This window comes from Dasypus novemcinctus, chromosome 8 (genome assembly GCF_030445035.2).
Source record: "Dasypus novemcinctus isolate mDasNov1 chromosome 8, mDasNov1.1.hap2, whole genome shotgun sequence".
NCBI lineage: Eukaryota > Metazoa > Chordata > Mammalia > Cingulata > Dasypodidae > Dasypus > Dasypus novemcinctus.
In genome coordinates, this window is record NC_080680.1 from 1,415,118 (window position 1) to 1,430,560 (window position 15,443).

Genomic DNA, 15,443 nt, shown 5'->3' on the forward strand with positions numbered 1-15,443 from the left:
TGCCTGTGCACCTTTGTCAAACACCAGTTGTCCATATACTGGGGGTCTGTTTCTGTACTCTATTACAATCAATGGATATATATTTCTCTACTTGTGCCATCACCACACTGTCTTGATTACTTTAGCTCTCTTATAAGTCTTGAGATAGAGTAGTATGAATCCTCTAACTTTTTCCTTCATTTAGAAGTATTTCAATTAATCTAGGAACTTTGAATTTCCATAAGAGTTTTAAACTCAGTTTGCCAGTTTCTACAAAAGAAATTGCTGGGTCTTTGGCTGGGATTGTGTTGAAACTATACATAAATTTGGAGATAATTGCCACCTTAAATGAGTATGGTATAGCTCTCTATGTATTTAGATCTTCTGTAATTTCTCTCAGCAGTGTTTCACAGTTTTCCATGGATAGATTTTCTACATATTTCATCGGCTATATCCCTAAGTGTTTCACATTTTTATGTTATTTTTATTTACATTTAAGTCCACTGATGTTAGTGTGCCAAAATACTCTTAGTTATTTATAGTAGTTATTTATCCTTCCTAAATTCACTTTTTTTGTTCTAGAATGTCCTCTATGGGTCATCTTTCCCTGCTTCTTTTTTTGTAATCTTTGATTGGATGCCAGAAATCATGAATCTTATATTTTGGGTCATGAACATGTTTGTATTCCTAATTATTCTTGAGCTTTGTTCTTCATTCTGGGATGCCATTAAGTTACTGGGAAAGAGTTTACTCATTTGACTCTTGCTTTTGATTGTTAGGAGGTCTGGATTGTGCATCATCCCAGTTTGGCTCGTAGGAAGACACATTTGCCAACCCTGAGTGGTCATAGGACACTGTTGTCTCCAGTCATTCTTTGTGGGACGTTACCCAGTCTCAGCATGTGTTAATCCAAATTCTCAAGTGTCCCTTCTGAAGACCTCTAGGGTTTCTCTGTTCCTGTCTCTCTTCTCCAGTACCCTGTCCTACACACCTTGCTTTTTTGGTGTCCCTGGATTCTTAGCTCCATTTCTCTCACTCAGTAAGTCTGCCAAGTTCTGCCTAGATTTCTCCTTCCTATGCTGAGCCTGGGAACCCTCAAAACAATATGCTAGGGCAATGGTGGTGTTCTATTTGTTTATTTCCCATTTTTTAGTTGCCTGATTTCCAGTGACTTTAAAACCATTTTTCCAAACATTGCTCTATGTTTTATTTTTGTTTGGTTTTGGCTGTTTCAGGTGGCAGGGTAAATCATCCCTGATGTGAATCCTGATCCACTGTGGTCAAACTTGAATTCATAACAAGTGAATCAATTTTAACAACAGCAAATGAATCGCACTCTCCCAAATGGTCTTATTTGAAATATAGGCTTAGATATTTGTTATTAATTTTATTATCATAATAGGTAAATTTGGAAAATTATGTTTTTATTACTTGCTGCAAATTCTTTTGGAGAGATCCAATATTTATTTTAAATCACTCTTGAACTTGTAATTAAAAATATAATTAATGGGAAAAAGCCTATCACAATGGGCAAGACAAGATGGTGGCAGAGTAAGGAGCTCCTGGAGGAGGCAGCTCATGATACAAGGCAGTTGGTAGTCACCCAGGGCTGTCTAAAGCACCTGTTTGGGGACCCCCAGAGACCAGAGGACTATGCAGCAACATCCTTGGGAGTGTGGAAGAAGGAGACTGCTCATCTGCAGAGAGGATTCATGAGAAGAGCACTCCATGCCATGGAGGTCATTGCCGTTGGTGCAAGCTGCCTCAGGAGCTAATCCATGGTTGGAGTTGGAATCTTCATTTCCCCAAAAAAAGGGAGGAGGACATGGTGTAGCACCAACTTCAGCTACTGATTAGTGGATTCAGTGGGCTGAAATATGATCCTAGGAACAACTAAACTTTGAGCTTGCCCAGGTCAGAAGGTAGCTGGTAGCTGCCATTTTGACTCTGCCCTGGGCACAAGGGGAAGTGGGGCTGATTGAAAATCATGGTGCTGGTAAGGATAGGCTTCTTACCACCCAGGTCAGATTGCAGGTTTAGCCTCAACCCCAGGCCCTCTTCTGGCAGGGAGAAAGGTGGGGGGCCCTGCACCACCTCTCTGGGAAGCTGAAAGCCAAGTTGCAGAGGCCAGTGTCCATCCTAATCTAGTGGCACAAGCAGCCTCAGGAACTATTCTGTGGCTGAATGTAGAAGCTCCATTTTCCATAAATGGTGGAGGAAGAGACAGTTGTTCACAGATCTCAGGTACTGATTAGTACACTCAGCTGGCTAAAGTATAATCCTAGAAACAACTATGATTAGAGCCTGTCCACACTGGAAAGAGTCCTGTAACTGTCATTTTGACTCTGCCCTGGGGAAACCTGGCTCAATGAAAATCCCCTGAAGTTAGGGACTGGCTTCTTTCCACCAAGGTCAGACTGCAGCCCTAGCTTAGGCTCCAGCCCCACCTCCAACAGGGAGGAAACTGCTGGGACCTGCACCAGGCTCTCCAGGCAACTGCAAGTGCTCTGTGCTGGCACAGACTAAATAGTCAGACATCTGGAGCTGCATCCCCAAACCCCAACAGGATAAGAGAGGTGCTAGAATTCTTGGCATCTCTGGGCAATGGCAGGAGTTTTAAGCCTACTCAAACTGACTTGCTGATGGTCTTCGAGCTCCTCTCCGACTCTACCCACCTCCCCTTAGGATAGAAAGGGGCTGGTGTTCCCTCAACCTGTCAGGGCAACTGCAGGCACTTTTGGCCTGCATAAACCCTATTGTTGGGCGCCTGGGGCCCCCATTCCCAATAGAATAAGAGATGGACTGTCTTCACCCAGCCTCTCTGGGTAACTGCAAGTGCTCTTGGCCCACACAGCCTGGACTGCTGGGTATTTGTGGATCCACCCTCACTCCCCATTAAGAAAGGAGGGGGCTGGTATTTCCATAGCCTTTCCAGGCAACAGCAGACCTGCAGCCTGCATGAACTGGACTGTTAGATGCCTGTGGATCCACCCCCACCCCTAACAGGATAGGAGGGGTCTGGTGTCTCCACAGCTTCTCTGGACAATGGTGGGTACTTTCAGCCTACAGGGACTGAACTGTTGGGTATCTGTGACTCCAACCCCATGCCTTAATAGGATAGAAGGGAGCTGGTGTTTCCTCAGCCTCTCCAGACAATAGCAGATATTCCTGGCTTAAAGGGACTGAACTGTTAGGTGTCCATAGAACCACCCCCACCACCCAATAGGATAGGAGGGGACTGGTTTTTCCTTAGCCACTCTGGGCAATAGTAGGTACTTTCATCCTACAGGGACTGAACTGTTGGGCATTGGTGGTTCATTTTCCACCCCTAAAGAGCAGAAGGGACAGTACTCCCTCAGCCTCTCAGGGCAACTGCCAGTGTCTTTGGCCTGCTGTTTAGATTGTTGGGCACTCTGGAGGGCTCACTCCCAACCCTGGCAGGGAGAGAGTCTGGTGCTATATCCATTTACCTGAGCAACTGTGGTCATTTTGGACCCACACAGCCTAGATTGTTGCCCACAACTATAGATCCATCCCTGCCCCAGCCAGGAGAAGAAGGAGAGTGAAGCTTCATCAGTCTCTCCAGGCAACTACAGACAGTCTTGTCCTCTCCAATTTGGATTATTATACACGGCTGCAGCTCTGTCCCTACGCTTGACACAGGAGAAAGGTGGGAGAAGCTTCAATTCCAGGGGCAACTTCAACCTCCATAGCTTACAACACCAACTACATCTCTGACTCCTAATACACAACCAGTAAGGGAGGAGATACAAGGAAGTCCTAAACTATTGGGAGAAACTGCACCCAGAATAAATACACCTAGCAAACCAGATGCAAAACACTAACAAAAAATTACAATCCATACCAAGAAACAGGAAGATATGGCCCAGTTAAAGAAACAACATAAGCCTGTAGATGACATAAAGGAGTTGAGAAAACTAATGTTAGATGTACAAACAATTAATAAATTAATAAATTCAATGAGATGGCTAAAGAGATTAAGGATATTAAGAAGACATTGAATGAGCACAAAGAATTTGAAAGCATACATAGAAAAATAGCAGACATAATGGGAATGAAAGGCGCAATACATGAAATTAAAAATACACTTGCAGAATATAACAGCAGATTTGAAGAAGCAGAAGAAAGGATCCATGAGCTTGAAGACATGGCCTTGAAAAGTGAACATGCAAAAGAACAGATAAAGAAAAGAATGGGAAAAAAATTGAACAGGGTCTCAGGGAACTAAACGACAGCAAGAGATGTGCAAACATATGTGTCATGGGTGTCCCAGTAGAAGAAGAGAAAGGAAAAGGGACAGAAGGAATACTTGAAGAAATAATGGTGGAAAATTTCCCAGCCCTATTGAAGGACATATATAATCCATGTCCAAGAAGCACAACATACTTCTATTTGAATAAATATGAGTAAACCAACTCTGAGACACATACTAATCAGAATGTCAAATGCCAAAAACAAAGAGAAAATTCTGAGAGCAGCAAGAGAAAAACAATGCATAACAATAAGGGATACCCAATAAGACTAAGTTCTGATTTCTCATCAGAAACTATGGAGGCAAGAAGACAGTAGTATGATATATTTAAGATATTGCAAGAGAAAAAATTCCAGTCAAGAACTTTATACCCAGCAAGATTATCTTTCAAAAATAAGGATGAGATTAGAATATTAAGAGATAAACAGAAACTGAGAGAGTTTATAACAAAAAGACCAACTGTGCAGGAAATACTAAAGGAATATTTACAGCCTGAAAAGGAAAGACAGGAGAGAGGGGCTTGGAGGAAAGTCTAGAAATGATGACTGCATCAGTAACAGTAACTACAAGTGTCAAAAATAAAATGACAGATAAAACACAAAGATCAAAATGGATAAAATAAGAACTGTCTTTACAGTATTAACCTTGAATGTTAATGGATTAAACTCCCCAGTCAAAAGACACAGACTGGCAGAATGGATAAGAAAATATAAGCCATCTATATGCCACCTTAGATCCAAGGATACCAATAGATTGAAAGTGAAAGGTTAGAAAAAGCTATTCATTGCATGCAGTTACCAGAAAAAAAAAAAAAAAAAAAAAAAAGCTGGGGTAGATACTCTTATATCAGGTGATATAGGCTTTTAAAGCAAAACTGTTATTATAGACAATGAAGGCCATTGCATATTAATAAAAGGAATGATTCATCAGGAAGAAATAACAATCATAAATATATATGCACCTAACCAGGATACTTGAGGCAAACACTGGCAAATCAGAAGGGAGAAATAGACATGTCTACAATAATAGTTGGAGACTTCAATACACCACTTTCAACATTGGATAGAATATCTGGGCAATGGATTGATAATGAAACAGAGAGCTTGAATAATACGATAAATGGACTAAACCTAATAGACCTACACAGAACATTGCACCCCAAACAGCTGGATATACATGCTTTTCAAGTGTTCATGGATCTTTCTCCAGGATAGACCATATGTTGGGTCACAAAGCAGATCTCAATAAATTCAACGAAATTTAAATTATACAGTGTACTTTCTCTAACCATAATGGAATATATTTGGAAAACAAATAGTGGTAGATAAAGCAAATATTCACATATATATGGAAATTAAACAACACATTTTTAAATAATCAGTGAGTCAAAGAAGAAATTTCAAGAGAAATCAATAAATATCTTGAGATGAATGACAATGAGAACACAGCATATCAGAACTTATGGGATGCAGTATAGACAGCGCTGAGTAGAAAATGTATAGCCCTCAATGCTTACATTAAAAAAGAGGAAAGAGCTAAAAACAATGACCTAACTACACAGCTGGAGGAATTGGAAGTAGAATGGCAAACTAATCTCAAAACAAGTAGAAGGAATGAAATAACAAAAATCAGAGAAGAAATAAATGAAATTGAGAACAAAAAAATAATAGAGAGAACTAACGAAACCAAAAGTCGGTTCTTTGAGACAATTAACAAAATCAAAAACCCCTTAGCTAGACTGATTAAGGAAAAAAGAGAGAAGATGCAAATAAATGAAATAATAAATGAAAAGAGGAGAATTACTACTGACTCCACAGAAATAAGAGAGATCATAAGAGGATAATATGAACAACTAGACAATGTAAATGAAGTGGAAAAATTCCTATGAATGTACAAACAACCTATATTTACCCTAGAAGACATAGAAGACTGCAATAATCCAGTCACAAGATTAGAGATTGAAACAGTCAAACTGAGCAAACTGAGGAGGAACTCAGGAAAAAATTCCATTTACAACAGCAATGAAAAGAATAAAATATTTAGGAATAAATTTATCCAAGGATGTAAAGCTAAAGCATTTGTATTCAGAAAACTATAATGCATTGCTAAAAAAATTTACAAAATAAGACCTAAGTAATTGGAAGAACACTCCATGCTCATGGATTGGAAGAGTAAATATCATTAAGAAGTAAATTCTACCCGAATTGATAAACAGATTCATTGAAATCCAAATAAAAATTCCACCAGCATTTTTTAAGCAAATGGAAAACACAATTATCAAATTTATCTGGAAGGGTAAGAGATCCCGAACAGCCAGAAGCATCTTAAAAAGGAAAAGTAAAGTTGGAGTACTCTCACTTCCAGACTTTAAATCATATTACCTAGCTACAGCTGTAAAAACAGCATGGAATTGGCATAAAGATAGACACATAGACCAGTGGAAATGAACTGATGGCTTAGAAACAGACCCTCACATCTATAGCCAACTGATTTTTGACAAGCCTGTTAGACCCATCCAGCTGGGACATAACCGTTTACTCAAAAAATGGTGCTGGGAAAACTGTTTATCCATAGCCAAAAAAAAGAAAGAAGACGCCTATCTCACACGCTATACAAAAATTAAGTCAAAATGGATCAAAGAATTAAATATAAATGCAAGTATATAATAAAGCTCCTAGAAGAAAATGTAGGGGAATATCTTTAAAACCTGGTGGTAGGTGGTGGATTCTTAAACCTTACACCAAAACACAAGCAATGATAGAAAACATGGATAAATCGAACCTCTTCAAAGCTAAACTCTTCTGGGATTCAAAGCACTTCATCAAGAAGGTGAAAAGGTAGCCCACTTGATGGGAGAAAATATTTGGAAACCACTTATCTGATAAGGGTTTGATTTCCATTCCATACAAAGAGATCATACAAGTCAACAATAGAAGACCAGCAATCCAATTTAAAAATGGGCAAAAGATTTAAATAGACTTTTCTCCAAAGTGGAAATACAAATGACCAAAAAGCACATGAAAAAATGGTCCATATCACTATCAGGGAAATGCAAATTAAAACAACGAGCTATGATCTAGCACCACATACAATGGCCATTATAAAAATCAGACAAAATTAAGTGCTGGAGAGGATGTAGAGAAATAGGAACACTCCTTCACTGTTTTGGGGAGTGTACAATGGTGCAGCCTCTGTGGAAGATAGTTTCATGGTTCCTCAGGAAGCTAAATATAGAACTGTCATATGATCCAGCAAGTTCTCTACTAGGAATATATCCAGAAGAACTAAAAACTATGACACAAACAGACATCTGCACACCGATGTTCATAGCAACATTATTCATGATTACCAAAAGATGAAATCAAGCCAAGTGTCCATCAACCAATGAATGGATAAACATAATGTGGTATATACATATGATGGAATACTATGCTGCAGTAAGAAGAAATGAAACTGGGACACATGTGATAACATGGATGAATCTTGAAGACGTTATACTAAGTGAAGTAAGCCAGACACAAAAGGAGAAATATTGCAATTTCTCATTAATATGAACTAAATACAAAGGCTAAACACATGGAGTTAAAACCTAGAGTATAGGTTATTAGGAGATAAGAGGAGAGTTGAGAAGAACTTCTGATGCTAAATGTATGTAGAAGTTTTAATGAACTCAACTGTAAAAGTGTGGAAATGAGTAGAGTTGATGATAACACATTATAGTGAGTAGCAACTGGTCTATAAATGGGATTGTGTCTGAAAAGGGTAACCTGGGGAAGTAAATGGCAATAGAAAGAAAACTAAAGAATAATATAGGGACTGAACAACACAGGGAACCCAGAGGTGGATGAGGATTGTGGTTGAGAGTAGAAATGCAAAAGTGTCTTTCTGTGAGCTAGAGTAGAGGTGCATCACTTTTGCAGGGTGATGGAATGTGGAGAAGCATGGGAAAACTACAACTGGTGTGACCTATAAATTGTGGTTAACAGTAATACTATACTATTCTGGAATCAATGCCAAAGATGTACTGTGTTGCTTTTAGAGGTGTATGGAATAAATGTTGGTGAGTGTGTTTTATGGGAAATCTACACATATGTATGATTGTTTTGCAAGTTCACAACCTCTGTAATAAAAATATTTTTTAAAAAAATAGTGTGGGTTGGGGAAAAAAATATACCAAATGTAAGATAGGGACTAGAGTTGGTAATAATATTTTCATCTTGCATAGTTTGTAACAAATGTTTCACAACAATGCAAAGTGTTGATGAAGGGATGACATATGTCACCCCTGTATGATGTTATGTCTATTTATTTTGTAAGTTCACAGTCTTTACTATATACTTGTTTCTTGTTCATGTTCACGTATACTTCAATAAAAATATATTTTAAAAATGTAAAAAAATACAAGCAAGGTGGAAAAGAAGAGCTATATTAATATGGCCAACACTAGGCATTTTCATAATAATTAGGAAGACCAGAACATTTTCCAACAATTATTCAGGACTGATTTAATATAATAACATTAAACATGAAATAATGAATAAGGCTTATAACCACATGAAAGAAAGATATAACATTCTAACTCCATATATCTAGAAAAAAATCAAGACTATCGATGACTTTCTTTAATTAAATTGAGATGAATTTTTTATTCATAGTGCATTTTCCCACAACTATTATCATTGGTAGTGTTTCTTTCCATAAATGGTATATTTAAAAATGAGGAATTATCAATCCCTTTTTGATATGCCCAAAAGAATAAGGAGCCAGGCTCTGGCTTCTGAATACTGATAAAGTTTGAACTGCAAGAATGAAAATTACTGATGAAATATCAACTTGAGAACTTGGGGAAGATAATGATTGTAACTACTGATAGTGATAAATGGCGGATCATGACCACCAACCATATGCCCAGCACTGTGCTTAGTACATTGCTTGTAGAATTATTGGATGGGTATTATTGTGATTCTATTCCTATTGTTAACTCCCACTATGCAAAAGCATTAAGTGGAGCTTGGGACATCTGAATGGCTTGCCTTGGTCAAAGGACTTGTGAGTAGCAGAACAGGTAGTCAAACGCAAACTCAAGTCCATCTGACTCCACGCTGTGTGGGACTGCACCATGAGGAGAGCCCCAGTGGTCTTGGTTGTGGCCTTGGACAAATTGTTTAACCTCTCTGGCTCTCAGTTTTATTAATTATATAATGGGAATAATAACATGAAGACTAAATAAAGGGAAGCAGATGTGGCTCAAGTGATAGAGCTTCTGCTTACCATATGAGAGGACCTGGGTTGAACTCCTGGGGACTCCTGTTGAAAAAGAAGAAGAGAAAAAGCATGCTTTCTTGGCAAGCCAGTACCCACATGGTGAGCCAGTGCCGGCACAAGTGCCTGCACAAGTGCCCGCATGGTAAGCCAGTGCCTGCGCAAGTGAGTCATGCAACAAGATGATGATGCATCAAAAGGGAGACAAGGGGAGAGTCAAGATGCTGCACAGCAGAAACCATGAATTGAGGTGGCACAATTGACAGGGAACCTCTCTCCACATCAGAGGTCTCCAGGATCAATCCCAGTGAATCCTAGAGGAAAGAAAATAAGAAGAGAAGACAACACAGACAGCAAAAACAGCAGGGCAGGAGGAGGGGAATGGGGGGAAATAAATCAATCTTTTTTAAAAAGAAGACTAAATAAGTTAATAAATAGAGCTTAAAGCAGTGCCTTGTGCAATATATGCGCTTTAGAAGTATAGCCTGTCTACTTTAATCCACCATTTCTACCCCAATACTGAGGATTCAGGGATGGTGATGCCCATTCCATCTCTAATTGAGAGGGGGCTTAGAGCCCATGAGGCGGATGGATGGACTATCCTGCTTGCAGTTGTAGACTCTCTCTGTTCCCTTTGGATGGTCATTGTCCATCATCATCTCCTTGTTAATTGTCCTGGGTGAGTCCAATGAACTGAAGAGTAAGTGTTGCAACTCTATTGAGATTCAGGGCCCAGCTGGTACATGGACAGTTCAAAGATTTAAGTCTCTTGGACGTACACCTATCAACTCTAGTACTAATTATAGTTTCGAATTGAAGGGTCAGAAGAGCCATGTGTAGGGAAACCACAACTGAGTTCAACTCTACCACACTGGGGAGTATGAATTCCAAAGTAGGGCCCACTGGCAAGGCACCAAACTTCTGAGCTATCTCCCTTCACTACAGTGTCTGCATGTCTCCAGAACCCTCAAAAGCCTACTGAAGTAGTATTTACTTTGGCAGTCAATGAGATCCTGCATAAGCATAACCTCTGGAATGACCTTCCTACTCTCTTTGAAGTCTCATACCCATAGACTTATTGTGATTCTAGCAATGTAAGAATTACATCATTGATGTGAAGGCAGTGGCCACCAGAGGTTCTGAGGGCAGGAAAAGGGAAAAAGAGGTGTAATATGGGGGCATTTTCAGGACTTATGAATTGTCCTGAATGACATTGCAATGACAGATACAAACCATTATATATCTTGCCATTCCCTACAAAATTGGGCAGGAGAGAGTGTAAACTCAATGTATACTATAATCCATGCTTAGTGGCAATGCTCCAAAATGTGCTCATCAATTGTAACAAATGTACTACACTTATGAAGGATGTTGTTATTGTGGGAAAATGTGGGAGGTGTAGGGAGAAGGGCATATGGGAATCCTCTCTAATTTTTTATGTAACATTTATGTAATCTAAATATATTTTTTAAAAAATAAAAATATGTTAAAATGAAATATAATATAAGAAACCCTAAAAAAAGTACAAGCTGTCATGTTCTGTTATGTGCCTGGATTTAGTGGTATTATTATTATCATTAATATTACTATTATAAAATATGATGTAAAACAATTGAAATAACTTGTCATGTTATTTCTAAGTTTTGGAAAAAATCAACAGATATGCAGGTGTAATTATTTAGATTTTACATTATTCCATTTAATAGATGTTAAAGCAATAATTTATCTTCTGTTAAATTAAACATTAATGATCTTATATGCAGTTTTAAATTATCTGCATGATGCAATAAATGAATAATAGAAAGTAATATTCTGAATACCTTACATTATTTTAGATAACTTTAACCATTGATATAATTAGACATATTTATTTTTAAGCACCAATGCATACAGAGTAATTGGAGCAAAGCATTACTTCACGTACTATCATTTACATGACTGAGTTCCACATCAGAATAAGTACATATCCAGATTTTTATGAAGCTATTTTGCAGACTTGCTTGTTTTTACATTCATAGCTTCAATATGATTGTAATTAGTTAAAACCCATAGCCCTTTAAAATAACTGTCTATAAATTTATTGCTAAATGGCATAATTAACTTTTCATTAGAGTTATAATCACACCACTACATTTGACATTGTAAGTTTTCATAGGTTTATTGAATATTTTAAATTTTTATTGCCATTGGTAGATTCCTTGAATATTTGTCTTAGATGACCAATGCTTAAGCTCTAACACAAGTTTCCCAAGGGGAAAAAGCTGCTTTCAGTTAGACAACAATGGGCCACCCAGACTCTGTGACATTAGCTAAAATATATAGCTGCTATTTAGGGTATATTGTTCCTTCCGAAAGAAAGAGTGAATATTTTGTCAGAAAGATAAGATTATGCTAAAAATAGTCTTTTCCACAAAATTATTCTATTTTGTTCATTAAATAAACTATGATTAGTTCAATTAAGATATCAGGAAGATACCATGGAATCATCTTACATTTCCATAGACATAACCCCGAATTTACAAAATTAATCATAAATTGCCTTAACTGGGGGAGTTGTCACATGATTCCCTGGAGGCAGATTGGAATCTCTAACTATAACATTTAGGATAACACCCCTAGAATAGCAGTAGCCAAAGTGATAGAGTTATATATTACACTAAAAATTCTTCCGGAGTTCAAGAGCTGCAAGAAGCAAGAATTTGTAAAGCATTTTCAGATTCTTTCTTCTACAAACATATCAAAAGCATCCTTAAATTTCTTCATATTATTACCAACAATCCAATGATGTTTCTGAAAACTAACTTAAAGATAGAATGGCAAAATGAGAAGAAATTATTTTTCTTGTACTTGATTCTATAGGTGAAGGAAGTTAACTGCTTTTCTCAGAGTGATAGATGTAGTTCCCAGGATTAGAATTAATGGAGATAAAACATAACATGAAATAGAAACAAGACCAAGAAGGTTAAGGTAGAGCTCACTGAAGCTAGAAGTCCTGCTAGAAAAACTACCATGTCTTACAACAGCAGTGTTCAAACACAGGTTTCCTAGTAGTTTTTGTGCCTAAGACTTATACTCAGATATATCATACTTAACACATTGAAAGCCAATACAAGGAGATTATCTTGAAAAGTAGCAAAAGGAAATCATCTTCTCATTAGAAGGTTGAAAGGAAAAAAAAAACATACTTGCAAACAAAAAAATTTTATCAAGGAAAAATTCATTGTCAAAAATTAAGGGGGAAATAAAGAAATCCCAAGATAAAAAACAAAATAAAACAAAACAACAGAGATTTTGTTACTAGCCAACTCAATTTTCACAAAATGTATTCCTTCAGACTGAAAGCAAAAGACACCAGATAGCAACTCAAATCAGTTCAAGAACAAAGAGTGTCAGTAAAGATAATTTTGTAGGTACTTAGACAATAGAATCTCAAACTTTTGCTTTCTCCTCTAAATTGACTTTAAAAGCAATTACAGGAAACTATATGTGTGTGTGTGTAAGGATATATAATTATGTCACTGGTCCTATAACATATAAGATACACATTTGGCAATAAAAGCAAATAAGAGTTGGATGGGAACAAAACTGTACTGGAGTAAAGAAATGATACTAAATCAAACTTGAATTCACAAAGAGTTTAGTATAAATCTGAAGTAGATTATCATAAGTTAAGATCCATACAGTAAGCCCTAGAGCAGGAACTAAGTAAATTAATTTTTAAAAACTATTTTGTATGAAAATCATTAAAGGAATTAAAGTAACCACCAAATAAAAAAGAAGGCAGCAAATGAGGAAATGAGGGGAAAAAATAAAAAATATGCTAGCAGAATAGCAGTCATAAATTCAACCATGTCAATAATAATATTAAATATGAATGAATTTAAAATTCCAATAAAAAGGCAGATACGTCAGATCAGATAATAAAAAAGATTCAACTCTATGCTGTGTACAGAAGACAAATTTTAGATTCAAAGATACCAATAAGTTGAAAGTAAAATGGAAGGTTTAAATAAGATCCAGCATTTCATAACATAATATACAAACTACCATAAAAGTAGAATAGTAGCTATTTTAATATCAGACAAAAGAAATTTACAAAAAACAATTTACTAGAAATAAAGAAGGATATTTTATAATGACAAAAAGTTCAATACATCAGAAAGATATGTCAAGTGTAAGCATATACGCATCTAACAGAGTTCCAAAATACGTAAAGCAAACATTTACATAGGATTGTGGGAAGATAACAATGGACTAACCAGCAGAGCTGAATGCTCTCTCACACACACACAAAAAGGGGGAAGGAGCCAAAAGCTGTCCAAGGTACCTGCTTTGGGGGTCAGCTGACCAGGACAGTGCTATACAACTCCCAGGAAGGCAAGGGACAGAGAGACAAAGAAGCTGAAAGCACAAGTTAGTCACAAGCTCCCATGGCAGCCAGGAAGGGCTCCCTTCATGCACCCCCAGCATATTAAGCTGGCGTAAAACCCCATGCTCATTGCAGCTGACCAAAAAGGGAGCAGACACATTCCCTGTCAGTGGTTTCAAGGGAAAAGGCAGGGGAGGGCAGGGTGCTTTTCTTCAGTGAATTTGACCAGTAGAGCCTGCTTTGAATCTCTGTTCTGGAGATTCAACACAGGAACACAGGAAAGCCAAGACTGAAACACCATGGGTGAAAGTTGTGCTAACTAGGGCCATACATTGGCTGGCCTGGAAATTGCATGGATAAAAATTGCACTCTCTGTATCCAATCCCTGGGAGAAAATCTGTGCCCCACTAGTGAGTCCCTGGCTGATTTTGAAAACTTAAGCTGAGCAATTTTATAGACTGAAAATAAGTTGAACCAAATATCAAAGAAGACCTGGGGGGGTGGGGGTGGGAAAGGGGGCACAAAAGGCAAGAGAGAGAAATTAGCCATCAGAGGAAATTCACAAACATATTCAGATGCCTAGACATTAACAAAAAATTACAAGTCATACTAGGAAACAGGAAGAGATGGCCCAGACAAAAGAAAAAAACTAAATATTATAAAGAAATACAAGATTTAATACAATTAATCAGTGATAATTGCACAAATCCCTTAAATCACTTCAAAGAATTGGAAGAAAATATGACTAAAGAAATAAAGGATATTAAGAAGACACTGGGAAAGCATAAAGAACAATTTGAAAGCCTGAAAGGAAAGTAACTGACCTTATGAGAAGGGAAGACTATGGATGAGATTAAAATAGCATTAGAGGCACATAAGAGCAAATATGAATTGCTTCAAGACAGAATTACTGATTTCAAAGACAGATGATCTGAACTGGAAAAGACAGGAGAACAGAAAGAGAAGAGAATGGAAAAAGTGGAGCATAGTCTCAGGGAATTGAATGACAATGCCAAATGCACAAATATTCATATTATTGGTGTCCCAGAAGGAGAAGAGAATGGAAAAGGGGCAGAAAGAACATGTGAGTAAATAATGACCAAAACTTCCCAACCCTTATGAGAGATATAAATATCAATATCCAAGAGGACAATGCACCCCAAACAGAATAAACCTGAACAGACCTACCCACAGACACCTGCTATTCAGAATGCCAACTATCAGAGATAAAGGATTCTGAAAGCAGCAAGAGAAAAGCAAAGCAACACTTAGAAAGGAAACTTGATAAGATTAAGTACTGACCTCTCATCAGAAACCATGAAGGCAAGAAGGAAGTGTTAAGATGTATTTAAGGTGCTGAAAGAGAAAAATTGGCAACCAAGAATTCTGTATCTGGCCAAGTGGTCCTTCAAAAATGTTTGAAGTCTTCACAGACAAACAAGAACTCATAGAATATGTTACCAAAAGGTTATATTTGCAAGAAATACTAAAGGGTGAGTTACAGCCTGGAAGAAAAACACAAGGTGATAGACTTGAAGAAGAGTTTAGAAATGAAGATCA